We start from the raw sequence: 14,503 nt of genomic DNA, 5'->3' as shown, positions 1-14,503 counted from the left end.
TTATGATTCTTTCACACTGTTCATTTTGCTTGCCTTGGAACTTAAGGAAAATTCTGTTCCTTGGATTTCTTTCCTTAGGTCACATCTGAATATAGATTTAGAACTTAGTGGGAGAGGGTTACTCTGCCCCCCAAGTTACAAAAATTACCTACTCATTATGCAAGTGATGGATTACTAAGGCAGTAATGTGGGTAGTTATATTCCTGGTGGAATAAATAATCTAGGCATGAATCACCTTTTCTCCATCGCTGTATGTTCAGAGCAAATACTTTTATATCCGTGATTTCTCAAACCATCCGAGGAAAAAAGTATATAAAAAGAAGTCACATGAGAACAGAAGGAAGTTTAAAGAGCTTTCCTAGGATTTTTAGTTGCCAGGGTAACCATTTTACTCTGTAATCAATATGTTTGGCATGTTTCTATTGCTTTGTGACTGCTCCCACAGACAACATTTAAAGGTGTTTGGGGAAAACACTGGAAGCGAAGACAACTACTGACTTTGGGAAAAAAAGATTCAGATATGAAAAAAGGAAATAACTTATCCCCCAAATAGTCTAAGACTATATCTGGTTTTCTTGAGAAATAGTGGAGTAATTTTGTTTAATATGTTTGCAGGATTTGAGAGGATCCTTTGGAGTATACGAGTTTCAGCACAATGCCTACCAAGTTGTACAAAAGCTCCATTATAAGTTTTTTCCACACATTAAATGCATCATGTAGTACACTGTTTTCTGTGTCAATCAATGAAAAATTACCTTTTGAGTGAGCACCTCCTAAATTAAAAAAAACTACATAGCAACCCCATCACCAAGCTGCTTTAGCAAGCTAACTGACCAATCCTACCAACTCAAATGCAAATATTAGCCACTAATCCAATGCACACTATTAAGAATTTTAGGAGCATCCCTATTTTTGCAGTGTTCCCAAACCCAGCCTTTCAGAGTGTTTCTGTAAATACAGGTAAGCACTATTCTTAATCTAAAGGTAGACATATACTGGAAAAAAGCAGTAAAACTATTTCCTCAACTCCTTCATAACAAAGAAGAACATGCCTTGCTGCTACAATTATTTCTTATTTCTCTGTAGACATTTCCATCTTTCTTATATCTGCAGCTGCATGGAGCAGAAGTTAATGACCCAATCCCTCTCACTCATCTCCTCCTGCCCTGTTTCTTCTCTTTCTTGGAGAGATGCATCACAAGGCCTCCATCAGACATCTGTGATGGAGCTGACCTAGGTTAAGGAGGTTACATGACCTAAGCCCTGTGTTTCAGAAGGAAAACAGCAAGGGAGCTTTAACATGTTAGCCGTTTTTCAGAACCTCCTCCTACCCCCGCTTTCTGAACTCATGAGACATCAAAATGTTAGAATAACTATTTATTCAGTTCAGCCTATTTTTTCTTGCAGTCTTTTTCAAACAGAGAACTTTCAAAAACTTCACAGCTCAAGATAAAATTAGAAACTGCTTTAAAGAACTTGCTGCAGAGATGGCAAGATTGCAAGAGGGGAGACATAAGGAGATATGTCAGTACAGAAAAGGAAGAAGATTTTATTAAAATGAACGTCTGTATGGATGGGCATTTCCCATAGCTACAAGACAAAGAGTAAGGGGGAAAATGAAAAGAAAATGAAATGAGCTATTAATTTTGTCAATTGGCATTTACTTAGATCATAAAGCATTCTTCCATTTGTTTCTGGATGGTATTGTGCAGATTTTGTGGTGCCTGCAGATGCCCCATGTGAAAATTTCTCAGTTTAATCAGTTCCTGCTGAACCAATCCAAATTTTCTTTCTCTGAAAAACACATCAGAGGTCTTGGTGGTGAATTTAGTGAAAGGTGACAGACGCTTCTGTCATTGATCATGCCCCTGTTAACTGGTGGTGTGATGAAGGCTGTTCCCCCTCCTGGGAAGTGCTGCAAGGCAATTCTGAGATATTCAAGTCAGGTGCTTCCTTCACCTGTGGCACTTAAATAATATTATTAAATATGTTATCCTTAAATAATAACTACTATTGGTTTTGCTTTCTATTATAATTATGACTTGTTTTGTGGCCATACCAGTGGGACCAGGAGCTCAGGTACCATTGCCTGAGGAAAAATAAGCCTGTGGAGTACAAGCCTGTCATGCCAGTGTCTGTTCCTTCTGATAAAGAAAAGGGAAACATCGTTTTTGCAAAAAAAACCTGTAAAGGCTTCCTATCTCTGCTCAGGAAAAAGGACAGCCACAGATGATGGTCTCAGTCAGCTCCCTCCTGCAGGTCAACACTGCAGCTCTTGGATCTGCCCTGACCCCAGCATGCATCCAGCTACATGAGGTAATGGGTAAATGCATGACTTTTGCAGGGTCAACTGCAAAATGCACCACAGCAGACTGCATTGAGACTTTTGGCAATTCATCTGTGCTGTCCCCTTGGCTGTGACATCTGGAGCAGCAGCAGTACAGAGATGGCTGTTTCGGGGCTTGGCTGGATGCTCTCATGGTGTTTTCAGATACCATCAGTGTTAGCCTTCAAGCCCATACCAGATTATTTCTTTTTTTTTCCTTAGACTGTGAGAAGCTCATCCTGCATAAAGCAAAAAACAGGCAAACCCACTTTCTTATCCTCACACTTGCAAACAGAAAAACCTCCACCCTTTTCCCCCACAATTTTGTTTCAACCCCGTGATCAAACCCCTGATGTGGAAGCCTCATCTCATAATTTTTTCTTCTTCAGGCTGACAACACAGTTTAAAAGTCTGTTCTACCAGCAGGAAGGAGCCAGCAATGTGATGGTCCCAAATTTTTTTGGGTCAAGCCCCTCTTGGACACTCTTATGGGAAGGACAGTAGTGTGGACAGGGTATATCTTTCCCTCAAAGAAACCCCTGATTTATAATTTCTCTGCTGCACTACATGTTTGTCTAGGCTACATATTAATTATTTAAAAATACATATTAAACTAGAGTTAGGGTTGAGAATATATACCAGTATGTTAAGGTAATAAAACCTTACAGGGATATTATAATTATCCCATAAAGAAACATGACAATTCCAGTAACTTGAGATGAAGCATAAAAGAAATGAAATTGGGTTAGAGATAGGCAAAATGTCTCCATATAACCTTTACAAGGCTCTCTAGTGAGTTCTTGAGAATTAAAAAAAAAGAAAAAAAGATCAGTTTAAACTAAAATATCTTCTTCATAAGCAAGCAATCATTTCTATATGTTCCTATGCCTTATAAGTACACTATACCTAAACCAGACTAGCTGGTGGTGTTCTAAACTTAATTAGTACTGCTGATTGCACTGTCTGGATCAACTCCATCTTGGTTTACAGTGCTCTTGAGAGCCAGGTTGCAACACACTGGAGCTCCAGTGAGAACATAAACATGGCTTTTGTTTGGACAGAGCTTTCCCAGACTTGTTGAGAGTGTGCTCTGCTCACTCTCTTCTCTTAGAAGAAATTTCATTGTTCACACTTGACACTGTGCTGGTGTCTGCAGATGTTTCTTAATTGGTTTCAGTTTAAGTGACACCCATATGAGACCTACAAAAAGAAAAATAAACCAAAATTTGATTAAATGTTATGAAAAAAACCAACAAAAAAACTAAGCATAAACCACAAAGATTTAATGACTAAAGGAAAAAGTAAATGAGTCATAGTGGGATGTAAAATGGCTTGATTATTATGGTGCACTTGCATTTTCCTTATTGCATTTAAATTCAGTGATATTGTGATACCCTGACTGTACAGGGTATAGATTACAAGATTATAACAATACCAAACTCAATCAGACTTCACAGGTTCCAACCTTTCCAAAGGCAGCTTGTACCTGTGAGATGTTTTAGTTATCCATGCAATTGCAAAGCAACCTGTCAGCAACACAAAAGGTGGAGAAATGTCAACAAATACCTATGGTGAGTGCCACTGAGTTGGACTTACAGGCTGATTGGAATGCTACAATCATGCAGAAGAATGATTTGCAGGAAAGTGAAAGGGGGTGACTTAAAACAACTTTCTTCTGTGTGTGTGTTTATGTACACAGGCATGTGTGCCTGAAGTAATGAACAGTGTACTTGTCTGGAAGATGAGGAAGAGGCCAATGCCAACCTGGCTTTGATGTTGTGCTTAGGTACTTTAGGTAGCAGGCAGCAATCAGCTCAGGGTTAGCTGAGCTCAGAAACCAGCTCAGGGTTCACCACAGTTCAGTATCCAAATTGATTCTGTGTTAATTCCCCCCTTGTGTATTGATTGCCATCTGTTCTCACTGTTGCTTTTTTCATGTTTATATTCACCCTTTATTATGCCAGGTTGCAGTACTCTCATTTGTCAGTAATGTCAGGATTTGGGTCTCCACAAGATGAGCACCACACTCATATTACCACACTCTGGCAGTGCTGTTCCTCTGGTTCTGCCCCACTGCCATATGCACATGTGTTGGGTATATAATTCTACTTGCCCTTCAATTAGTTTTGTTCACAGGTTGAAGCATCCAGTGGACTCCCTGGTTTATGGGATATATTATATTCCATATGCTGTTCCATATTATCTGATATCATGCAGCAGAAGAGGGCTCATCTTGATCACCCTTCTGATACTGAGTTTCTGTCTTGGTTTAACTTCTCACATCAACAGAAACAGGGCAAGGGCTTGATGGGTTTTCCTTGTGTGCTCCCCATTCATGCTGTAGGTACTATCTATTTTGCTACAAGATTAATGTGGGCTGCTGCACTTGAGCCACTCAGAGCTCTGGCAGGGAGGGAGAGAAGGCAGCAACAGGGAATGTTTGTGGATCCAGGGCTGGGCTACTCAAGGACAGGTGCTGCATCAGGGAGACTGCTATGCAGAGGGGCTGGAGGCTTCTGAGCAGGGCAGGAAACACAGAAATGCAGCCACACCTCAAAGGTGATGGAATGAAAGAGGTTTCCCCAACTGTGTAAAGTTTCTTGCAATTAGAAAGTCAGTAAAATTTCCAGTCTGTGAGCATGACTGAAGGAAAGGACCTAATCTGAAGAACAGGGGTTTGGGATGTGGGGAGGAGAATATTTTTTTACAAGATGTTTCAGATATTTTCTAATCTGTTTCAGATGCAGCTGATTCGGGTTTCCTTGGCTGCAACAGTGACTTAACTCTGTCTTGTCTTTCAGTGAAATGGATCTGCAGAGACTAAAAGAGTTTTCATGTGCTCTGCAGAAGGAAAAGGTGTAAGGAGACCTACCTCACAGGCCTGCCTAACACCAGGTAGTGTCATGTTAATTTGGGTAGAAGCCCTTTTTCATCTTTTCATATCTAATTCAAAGCCCCTCTTATGCTTTTCTGAAACAAAGCAGACAAAATCAAGTCAGGCTTTTATCAAAAAAACAGCCCTATGCTCCAGAAACCAGCATCAATCCTGTCACTGTTTTTTCCTTTCTTGGTGGCTTGTGCATATATCTAAGTACTTAAATCATCCTGAACTCCCTTCTGAGGACCCTCACAGAGAGAGAAAGTCACTTCAATAAATCATTCTCTATTTAACAGATGAGGATTCTCGACAAAGCCAGACTTTCTATTGCAATTAAATGTTAGGGATGTGGTCCGTGTAGTTTACCTTACATCAGTCTTAGTCTATTAGCAACATCCATGCTAATCCTTCATGATTTTCAGTCACAAGTGCTACTACTATAGATGCAATCTGTGCCCTTGGATATTTTAATAATCATCATCTACAGTAGTGGTTGCATTTTTTTATAGTACCTCTCCCACCTTCTTGTCACATGTAAATGTCAGCGCTGTTTTTGGGATGCAACTGCCTTCTTTTTCCTGCTCTTTCCTCGGTTTGATTTTTTGATCCATCTAAGCATAACCCAGACTCTTTCTGTTTGTGCTCACAGCCATTGCCTTTAGGACATGACTGTTCTTTGTACGCCTTTAAATGGGAGGTGGTTAGAGCCATCGATCAAAATGTGTATTGAATTAAAAGTGTGGCTCTCCCTGCTTTTAGATATTATTGTTTGCCACTGTCTACTTTGCCCTCAGCCATTTCCCCGTACCTTTCAATCTCTGCAAGCTTCATTCTGTTCAGGTGGCACTCGTCACACCGAGGTGCTAATGAGCTTGCAGCTCAAACAATGACACATATGTTGCTAATATGAATGCTAAGCACACGCCTTTGCATGCAAAGTATGTTTTGAAAAATGGGCTGATTATCATGAAGAGAATCAGGAATGTGCAGATGGCAACTCCATCCCCATCCCGCTCTGGGCGAATGACCCCTGCTCTGTTGTGCCACGGGAGTCCATTATCCCAGCTCACAATGCTGATGCAGCCAGAGTCCCTTCATGCATATGCAGCATCAGAGAATTTTTCCTCTGCCTGTGTCAATATCCCTGTCTCCTTGATTTCAGAGGTCACTGTGGCTCAGATAACATGATTTTTATTTACAGATCATGAATGAAATTTGGTAAATCCTTGCGCAGCGTTATAAACTCATTGCATTTAAAGTATTTTCTTTGTGCTGTTTTCAAAGATTGCCAAGATACTGGGCTTGGTATGAGGTTCCTGCACGTTCATAGAAGGACACAGCACACCAGTGATCATTTTTCATTAATGCCATTATGCATTTCTAAGACATGGCAGTGTACAATTCCTTCTCCGGTATAGCTGAAAAGCAGAAGGACTGGGAACATCTAACCAGTCTCTCACATAAGAAATGTGAGGTTTCCCACCTTCCCATCCCATTCTTCTGCAGCTCTTTCACCTGCAGCATCCGTGCCTTTCTGGCTCACATGCTGCTCTCCTGCCACGGGTGTGCAATATCACAGCAGTACTAGCTCTCTCTCTTTTAGCCCTTCTGACCTAAGTTTTGTGGCTACCTATCTCCAGTCAGATGTTTCTTTTTTCTCAAGCTTTTTTGTTATTTAAGCCTCATGTTCCAGTTTTTCCATAAAATTCTGACCTCTTGTGTCTGCCTTAAATCACTTGCTACATATCATCTTGCTTGAGATGGTACCTCTACTTCCTCTGCCAAAATCCAGTTTTCTTCTCATTTTGACAAATTTACAATTTCAGGCCCCAAACTCCCATTTTCTTCTAAGTCTAGTGGCTCACTCAAAGTCCAGTCAAAGCTGGAAGCAAGAGGGGTGCACCTTCCGACTATGGTGCTTGTTGTCTTCTTTCTCCCATCCAAATCTGGTCAGACCCAGACACACATCTCTGTACACATGAGCTTGCCAGAGCTGCCCTGCCCACCTCCAACCTCCTGGTATCACCTTCCCTTGTAAAATTTGTTATTTGCACTCTTTAGCCCCCTACACTATGACTATTTCCTCTCCTTGTTTCAGCACAAAAATCTTCTGTGCTTTTTCCCCATTCAGCACACGAACTCCTAGCCCCATGTGCTTCCCATTGCAAAGACGGAGCTAGACTTTGCCACAGCTTGGGAGAGGTCTTGGCACCAGCACAGCTTCTTCCATCCTCAGGGTGGGGCAGATGCTGCTCAGGGGAGCATTAATCCTTCACACCAGTGGAGAACCTGTGCTGGTGAGGATCCATCTCTCTGCTCACATGGGTACCAGATGTACCTCTCTGCACTGCCTGTGCTGGTGGGCACGAGTGTACAAACCAGGAGAGCATGTCCAATTTAATTTAAATTCTATACATATTCCCTATAATAATGAGATTGCAGGTACAGGCAGACTAACCATTATGTTATATGAAAATTATAATTCCATATTTTCCCAGATGAAACATCATACAGATTTCAATTCTTTCTTTCTTTTTCCCTGGAAAGGTCTGGAAGAGAGTAATTTTTTTAATCTACTTTCAATTACTACAATTGCACAACCATAAAAACCCTACTAAGATAAAAAAAAACCTCTGGAAACTATTACAGAGCCACAGAAATGAACTCTTAAATTGCTGTGCTGCTTTTATTACCTAGCTCAGTAGGCTCTCAATGGTTTATTATAATTTTAAACTCAATAAATAGTGCATTCCTCAAAGGGTAGAAAAGTCTTCATACCATTATTTTATTGTTTATCAAGTTAATGCAAAATCATTTCATAATGAATACACTTTTAGTTTCTAGAATTTTTCTATTTTAAAGCAATTTCCTGGGAAAATAACTACTGGTGAAAATGAAAATCTTTACTCTTTGACAGTTTCATTTTATACTACTATTGTATGGTTGTTTTCATCCCTAGTGAGATGCTGACCTGTGGAAATACTACACAAGTTACAAGTACATTTAATTTAGGTATTCCTATCACCATTTCTGTATACTCTGTTTTTAAGTGACTATTGGAAATATGATGGTTGGTTTGCTGAATATTTAATTTACTAATAAAGCCTGTTTACATTGTCCCTCCACAATTACATCTTTTTAATAGAATATTTCATTGGAACTGAAATGAAATTTATTTCACTGAAGAATAAAAAAAGAGCTCATTTTTGTTTCATTTAAATTCTTTTTTCCCAACCCAACCTCAGTTGAGTTCTTACTGATGACTCCATCCTTTACAGTTTTACATAAAAGTGGTGCTCCAGTGTTGGTAGAGAAAATTTGTGCAGGCAGAGTAGTCACATTCTTGTATGAATTGTACAGATGCCATTTAGTGAGCCAAGCATGCACCACCTGTTTTCAAGTATTTGGCACATATATATATATAAAAGACTAAATAAAACACTAACGCAAAATAAAACACAAGTTACTAAACACCTCAGTGGCAATCCCACTGTCACTAAGTACAGAACAGTGGAGAGTGTGGTAACTGCATTGAGAAATTTCCTACCAAGCTTCTGAATCAAATTAATTCTATACCAGTTGAGACCATTGTTTTGTGAGAAGTATTACTCAGTCAGTAGAAAATGGTTTAGTCTGGTTGTCAGTGTCAGGACATACATGCAGAGATGGGGAGGAGGTTTCACATTTTGGGCAGGTTCAGTGCAGTGCTGAACTGACTGTATGGACAAAGCCATCTCCTCTTCCATTGGTAGGAACTCCAGCTGTGCACCAGGACTCACCCTGACTTGGAAGGAAAGGCATGACAGATGGAGAATTTTCCCACCAAAAGAATAGATTTACTGAAGATAAAATTTCAGTACAGAGTATTGCATGAATACCTCAAAAAATGGTGCAGGTTGATAGCTCAAAACCTCCTTTGGAAAAAGAACTAGCAAGTGCAAATGTCCAAACAGCATACTTGCCCTTCTTTCATCCACAACCACTGCTGTGAGACTGGCAGTCCCTTCCTTCATGGAATTCTCCCTGGTTCAGTCAGTAACTTTTAACCCCTAGACATTCTTCACAGGGCAAATGATTGTAGTCTTGTCCTTGCTCAAAATCCATCATCCCAAAGCCTAAGATGTTCTGCAAGCATCTGTGCTTACACTTATGTGATTGTGTGGACTCACACACAACACTGGCAATACTGAGATAGAGATGAGTGCATTCTCAGAAGCCTCACTCCCTCTTCAAGGCTGGTGATGAGGTCAGAATTGGCACTTGTGAAATAGTCACAATTGTTTCACTGTTACCCTGTGCTGTATGCTGTGTTTTACCCACTTGTAGCTCTTTGGTCTGCAGCCAGCCTTGGTACTGCCTGTCAGAAGTGACTTTCACTTGGGTCTAGAGCCTCACCACAGCCCTGTGGTGCCTCTGTAATAGGAACAAATGACCTTGAGTCTCTAGCAGGAGCACACTATGGAAGCATCAGGAGAGTGCAGAACCCTCCTGAAGGTAGTTCTCTGAAGGTAAATGCACAGCAGAGAAGAAACTTTGTTCAGTCAATCAGCACAAATGTGGATTGGCAGGAACTTAACAATGCTTGCTACCTGTGTGTGGTAAGATAGGAAAAGGCTGCAGGCATCCTAAACCTAAATAAATTACAGCTGTGCCCCTAAACAAGGGAGGTAAACACCTTGGTTAGAGAATGAAGCAGAGAAAGCAGGCGTGTAGGACTAATTAGAAAAGGCACCTGTGGATAGTTTACTGACCAATGGTAATGTAATAAGGAACACCTGTTATGCATATGAAGAAAGAGTATAAAAAGGTGTACCAGGGGATAATAAATTGCTGATGCCTAAGACCATCTTGTGTGTCAGTGTTTGAGTTCACCATCACCTCTGGGAAGCTTTGAGAAGCCTTCAGATCATCAGATGCCTTGCCTACTTACTGAAAGGTTTGTCATTAAAAAACCCTGAAATCAACAGACCTCCTTTGTACTACAAGTTTGCTTTTCTTGTCTGTAAAAAAATGCAGACTGTGTGTAGAGGGTAGAGAAAGAAGAATTTGAGAGTGCTTTCAAAGCAAAAATTAAGAAATAGTGGAGAAAATTGCAGAGAAGAATAAGAGCTTCACTCTTCTCTCTGCAGGATAGAAGTGTGCAAGAAGGAGATATGCAGTGAAGAATGATTATCCCAGAACAGCTGACTTTACAAAGTGAATTGGTAAGGACTCTACCTCATAGTGTGATGGTTAGAAGACATCAGCCATTACAATCTCATATTTAAGATATTGACTGATGGAGGAAGCTCACTGTGCTGTCTCTTTATCCCCAGGTAGGATAAACCACTGGGTTACATCCCAAATATCCTCTTTTGGCCCAGTAAGAATCTCTAAACTGTTATTATGAGTCACACCTTCACTCCTTCTTTTCACCTTATGCTAAGCAGTTTTTCATGCAGTTTCTTGTGGGGCAGTAAATGAAGGGCTCAGTAGGTTGGTCTGGCTGTTTATGAGCCTCACCAGGCTGGGTTCTCCTGGAGTGGACTCTTAATCTTTGTCCAACTTAGCTTAGAAAGGTGAAAAGTAGCTTAGTATAAAGAAATTGGATGGTTTGTGTCATCTCATGGCCACTGCCCCTGTGCAGCAATGAGTTATGCAGCAGGAGCAGTGGAATCTCCCCACCTTGTGCCAGGAGGTGGTTCCCTTAGTTGCAGGAAGCAATTTAAAATCTTTAAAAAGGTTGCTTACTTTGGAAAGAGTTTGAAGTCACAGCCTATGAAACTGGAGGTATCATGCTTGGTGTTTCCCTCATCTAGGGGGGCACTGAAGGTGAGAGGCAAGAAACCTTTTTGGGTGGACTTGCTTTTTCTACATGAGATGTTTTTCACTTGTTTCTTTGTAGATAAACAATTTGAACAGAAAAGAATGTGACAAATAACTCCAGGTGTGTTTTGGTTTTATGTGTTTGTTATGTTAGCTGCACCAAAGAAAGATGTTAAAATAAACGTTTTATTTAAAGGAAGATTTATTTACAAGGTGGGATGCATATACTCTTTCTGTCTTACTGCATACATCTTGGTCTTACCTCAGCTCTTTGACTTCTCTTTGTAATTATCAGAAAGTAAATATAGTTATCAGTGTTTACTAGTAAGAAAAGTGATTCAGAGAAGGCTTGTGGATGTTGCTGCTTTACACTATCCCTTATTATTTCATCAAGCTTTTCTTTGCCATTTACAGGTTCATTCTCAACAGCTGAGAAGTGTTGTATATTGCAGACCATGGACTCAATATCACCAGCCAGTAGGGAAGCTGAATGGTTTTAGAGAGTCTACATGTCACATAAAGCAAATACCTTTGTTTTCTTTCAAAGCAAAAATGTCAAACACAAAAGGTCAGCTCAGCCCTAGCAAAACCAATACTATCATGGCCTGTGTATGCAGAGGGTGCCCTGTTTATATTCCTCAGATCCTAGCAGCTGAACTGAGAAGTGAAAAGTGAAGAAAGACAGACCAGTGGCCCCTGGGGTGCTGTGATTCTGTTCCAGTGGCTTCTTTGAAGGAGACTATGCTTTAGCTCACCCCAGGGACAGCTGTGGCTGGTTACACTTCTTTAGACAGTAGGTTTACCTGGCTTTCCTGCACAGCTGTGATTTCTTTCTTCAACCCTAAAAGTTTTCAAGGGGGAGGTCACCACTGCTGCTGCAGCAATCACAGACTTTGAAATGTCAGAGAGCTCAAATGCCCTGTGGAATGCACTCAGGTTCCCACAGACCAGGTGCACAACTGAATACAGAAGATATTGTAATAATTAGAAGAACCTTGTGATTATAATCACAAGATCTTAGCAGATAAGAGATGAGAGCATGCTGGGAAGTGATTTCAAACAAAGAACATCTGCTTACTGGCTATGGAAAGTCTTGCTCTTCTGGATGGAGTCTCTGCTGTTCACAAATTAAAGATAAAACAGAGAAGAGGGGAAAAGCAAGATCAAATTATATGTTGACACAAGATGGAAAAATTGTGTATAGGAAGAGACACTTGGCCATTTTCGTACAAATTTGTCTCAGGAGTGAAGAAATGTGTAGTGGATAGTTAGTGTTATGCTTTAATATGTTTACTCTGGTGAAATGTTCAGCAGGTCTTCCAAATTTTACAGCGGGCAAGATAAAAATTACTGCAATATGCAAAGATTTTCAGAGAGTTATCAAAGAAGGAGCAGCATGCCTGGCCAATATTTACAGGGAACTTTCTCAGAAGAGATTTGTAGCATACGAAATGCAAGCCAGAGTGTACGTATATGTGTGGATGTGTGTCTGTAAGGCTGGAACAGGCTCTTGTCTTGAGTCTTGCCACTGGCAACACTGCAGGCTGAGGGTTCTCTATGCATAGATGGTGAGAGTAGCACAATCTCCCCTACTCTAGTGGGATTTGGCATCTTGTTATCCCTTCCACAGAGGATAATGGGAACACAGTCTCCCAGAAATTGCAGGATTTACAGGGTGACTTGCTAAGAGAGAGGGCATTGAGCTCCCCTGTGGCACTCCTGCCCTCAGGCAGCTAAGTGTTACAGTTTAAGAAGAGCTCCCCTTTTACCTCTCTTCTGGATCCATGTATTTATGCAGGCTCTGTGTTCAGAATAGAGATGAATATGGAATGCAATAAGTAGTGTTTCAAGGCTTGGTGATAAAACTGATCTTTTCCCCCTCTGGTGGTGTCACTGATTCCACTTCCTTCCTGTATTTCTTCAGTCACCACATTCTCTCATCACAGAGGCTGCACCTCGGTGTGTCTGGTGAATTAAACTTAAGGGCTTTTTTTCCAGTGTTAATGAGGTGAGGTGCTTTTCCTGCTATGAACACTTGGTGTGTTTCTACACAAGAACTTTGCACAGCCTCAGCACTGCTACTCAGCTGCTCAGTGTTATTGATTTCTCCAGCTTCTGCTGCAAGGGGTTTGTGGTAAAAGGCAGTGACTCAGCTGATGTGCTCAGTGGAGCTGCTTTACATGCTCAGGCTGTGCTGCTGTTGCTGCCGAGTGGTTAAAAATACAAATCACAGAGAAGCCTTTCAGTTTACTTGAAGCAAAGTGCAGGCAGCAGCAAGGTTTTCTGGCAACTTTGCAGAGATTATTGAAAATGCTCTTAATGGCAGGCCTGATTCTGGGGGATAAGACTGTGTGCTTCTGCAGCACCAGAAGGGGAGACAGGGACCAGGGCTCCAACTTCCCTCTTGAAGGAAACATGATATATTGAAGCTAAGAACTGGAGAGGTGGAGTGTTTGGAAGGGGAGATGCCTGGAAATGCTGGCCTAGCTGCTGAAACAGTGCAATAAATATTGGGGCAGGCTTGTGCTGGTGATCCCAGCTCTCTGTCTGCCAGCCAGGCTATGACAGTGGTTTACTGAGGGTGACCTCATTCTTAATGTGGTCCCATGGAAACCTGCAGATATGAAATGCTTGCCATCTCAACACAGAACAAAGCTGAGACCTCTCTGAAGTTCTCACAGACAGGAAATTCAGCAAGTGTGCAACCTGAGGAAGGGGATGGAAAAAGTACAGCTGTCCTGGAAGGAGAAGTGGGGATTGTTTATCCTTTTGTGGAAGATAAATAAGCTGTTCCTGCATGTGATCTTGTCCATTGGAAGAGCTGGACTCACAGAAGCTTTCAAATCATCACAGATTCATGGTCAAGTGTAGGTCAGAAGGCACCATGTGGAGCTCTCTAGTACAAACTCCTGCTAAAAGTATGTTTATCACCAACTCTGCATGTTTCATAGCTTTGTCTAATACTCTTAAATATCAAAAAGCTAAAGGGTGGAGATTCTACAATCTCACTGGATATGATGCTTTGGTCCTGCACTGTCACCTCAGTCTTGTCTAGTGCCTGTCCTGAACCACTGAAGACAAAACTTGTGGCTATTGCCCTTTGTCATGTGGTCTGCCACTACAAAGGATTTGTATCATCTTTGCAAGACAGGTTATATTAAATAACCTCTGCTATTTGTTATCTTCATTATTGACATAGATACAGGGATCTCGTGCACCCTCAGCAAGTTTGCAGATAATATGGAGCTGAGTGGTGCAGTTGCCACACCTGAAGGATGGGATGCCATCCAAAGGGACCTGGAAATGTTAAACCTCATGAAGGTCTATTTCTTGAACAAGACCAAGTGCAAGGTGCAATACCTTGATCAAGGGCAACCTCTGGTGTCAATCCAGGCTGGGGATGAACAGGTCAACAGCAGCCCTGCAGAGAAGGATTTGGGGCTGCTGGTGGATGAGATGCTGGACATGACCCAGTAATGAGCACACGCAGCACA

General features: G+C 41.3%; 1 long non-coding RNA gene across 1 annotated transcript; it reads left to right on the top strand.

The window, feature by feature from the left end:
- The first annotated feature begins 9,862 nt into the window (after positions 1-9,862).
- LOC146442027 (uncharacterized) lies at positions 9,863-11,598 on the top strand. Its single transcript, XR_014849552.1, has 2 exons — positions 9,863-10,140; positions 11,424-11,598. It is a non-coding gene; the product is annotated as an uncharacterized LOC146442027 (long non-coding RNA).
- The last annotated feature ends 2,905 nt before the right edge of the window (positions 11,599-14,503 follow it).

The sequence above is a fragment of the Lichenostomus cassidix genome, chromosome 2 (genome assembly GCF_008360975.1).
Source record: "Lichenostomus cassidix isolate B80296 chromosome 2, HeHo_3.0, whole genome shotgun sequence".
NCBI classification, from domain to species: Eukaryota; Metazoa; Chordata; class Aves; order Passeriformes; family Meliphagidae; genus Lichenostomus; species Lichenostomus cassidix.
This window is presented reverse-complemented; position numbering and strand designations above follow the sequence as displayed.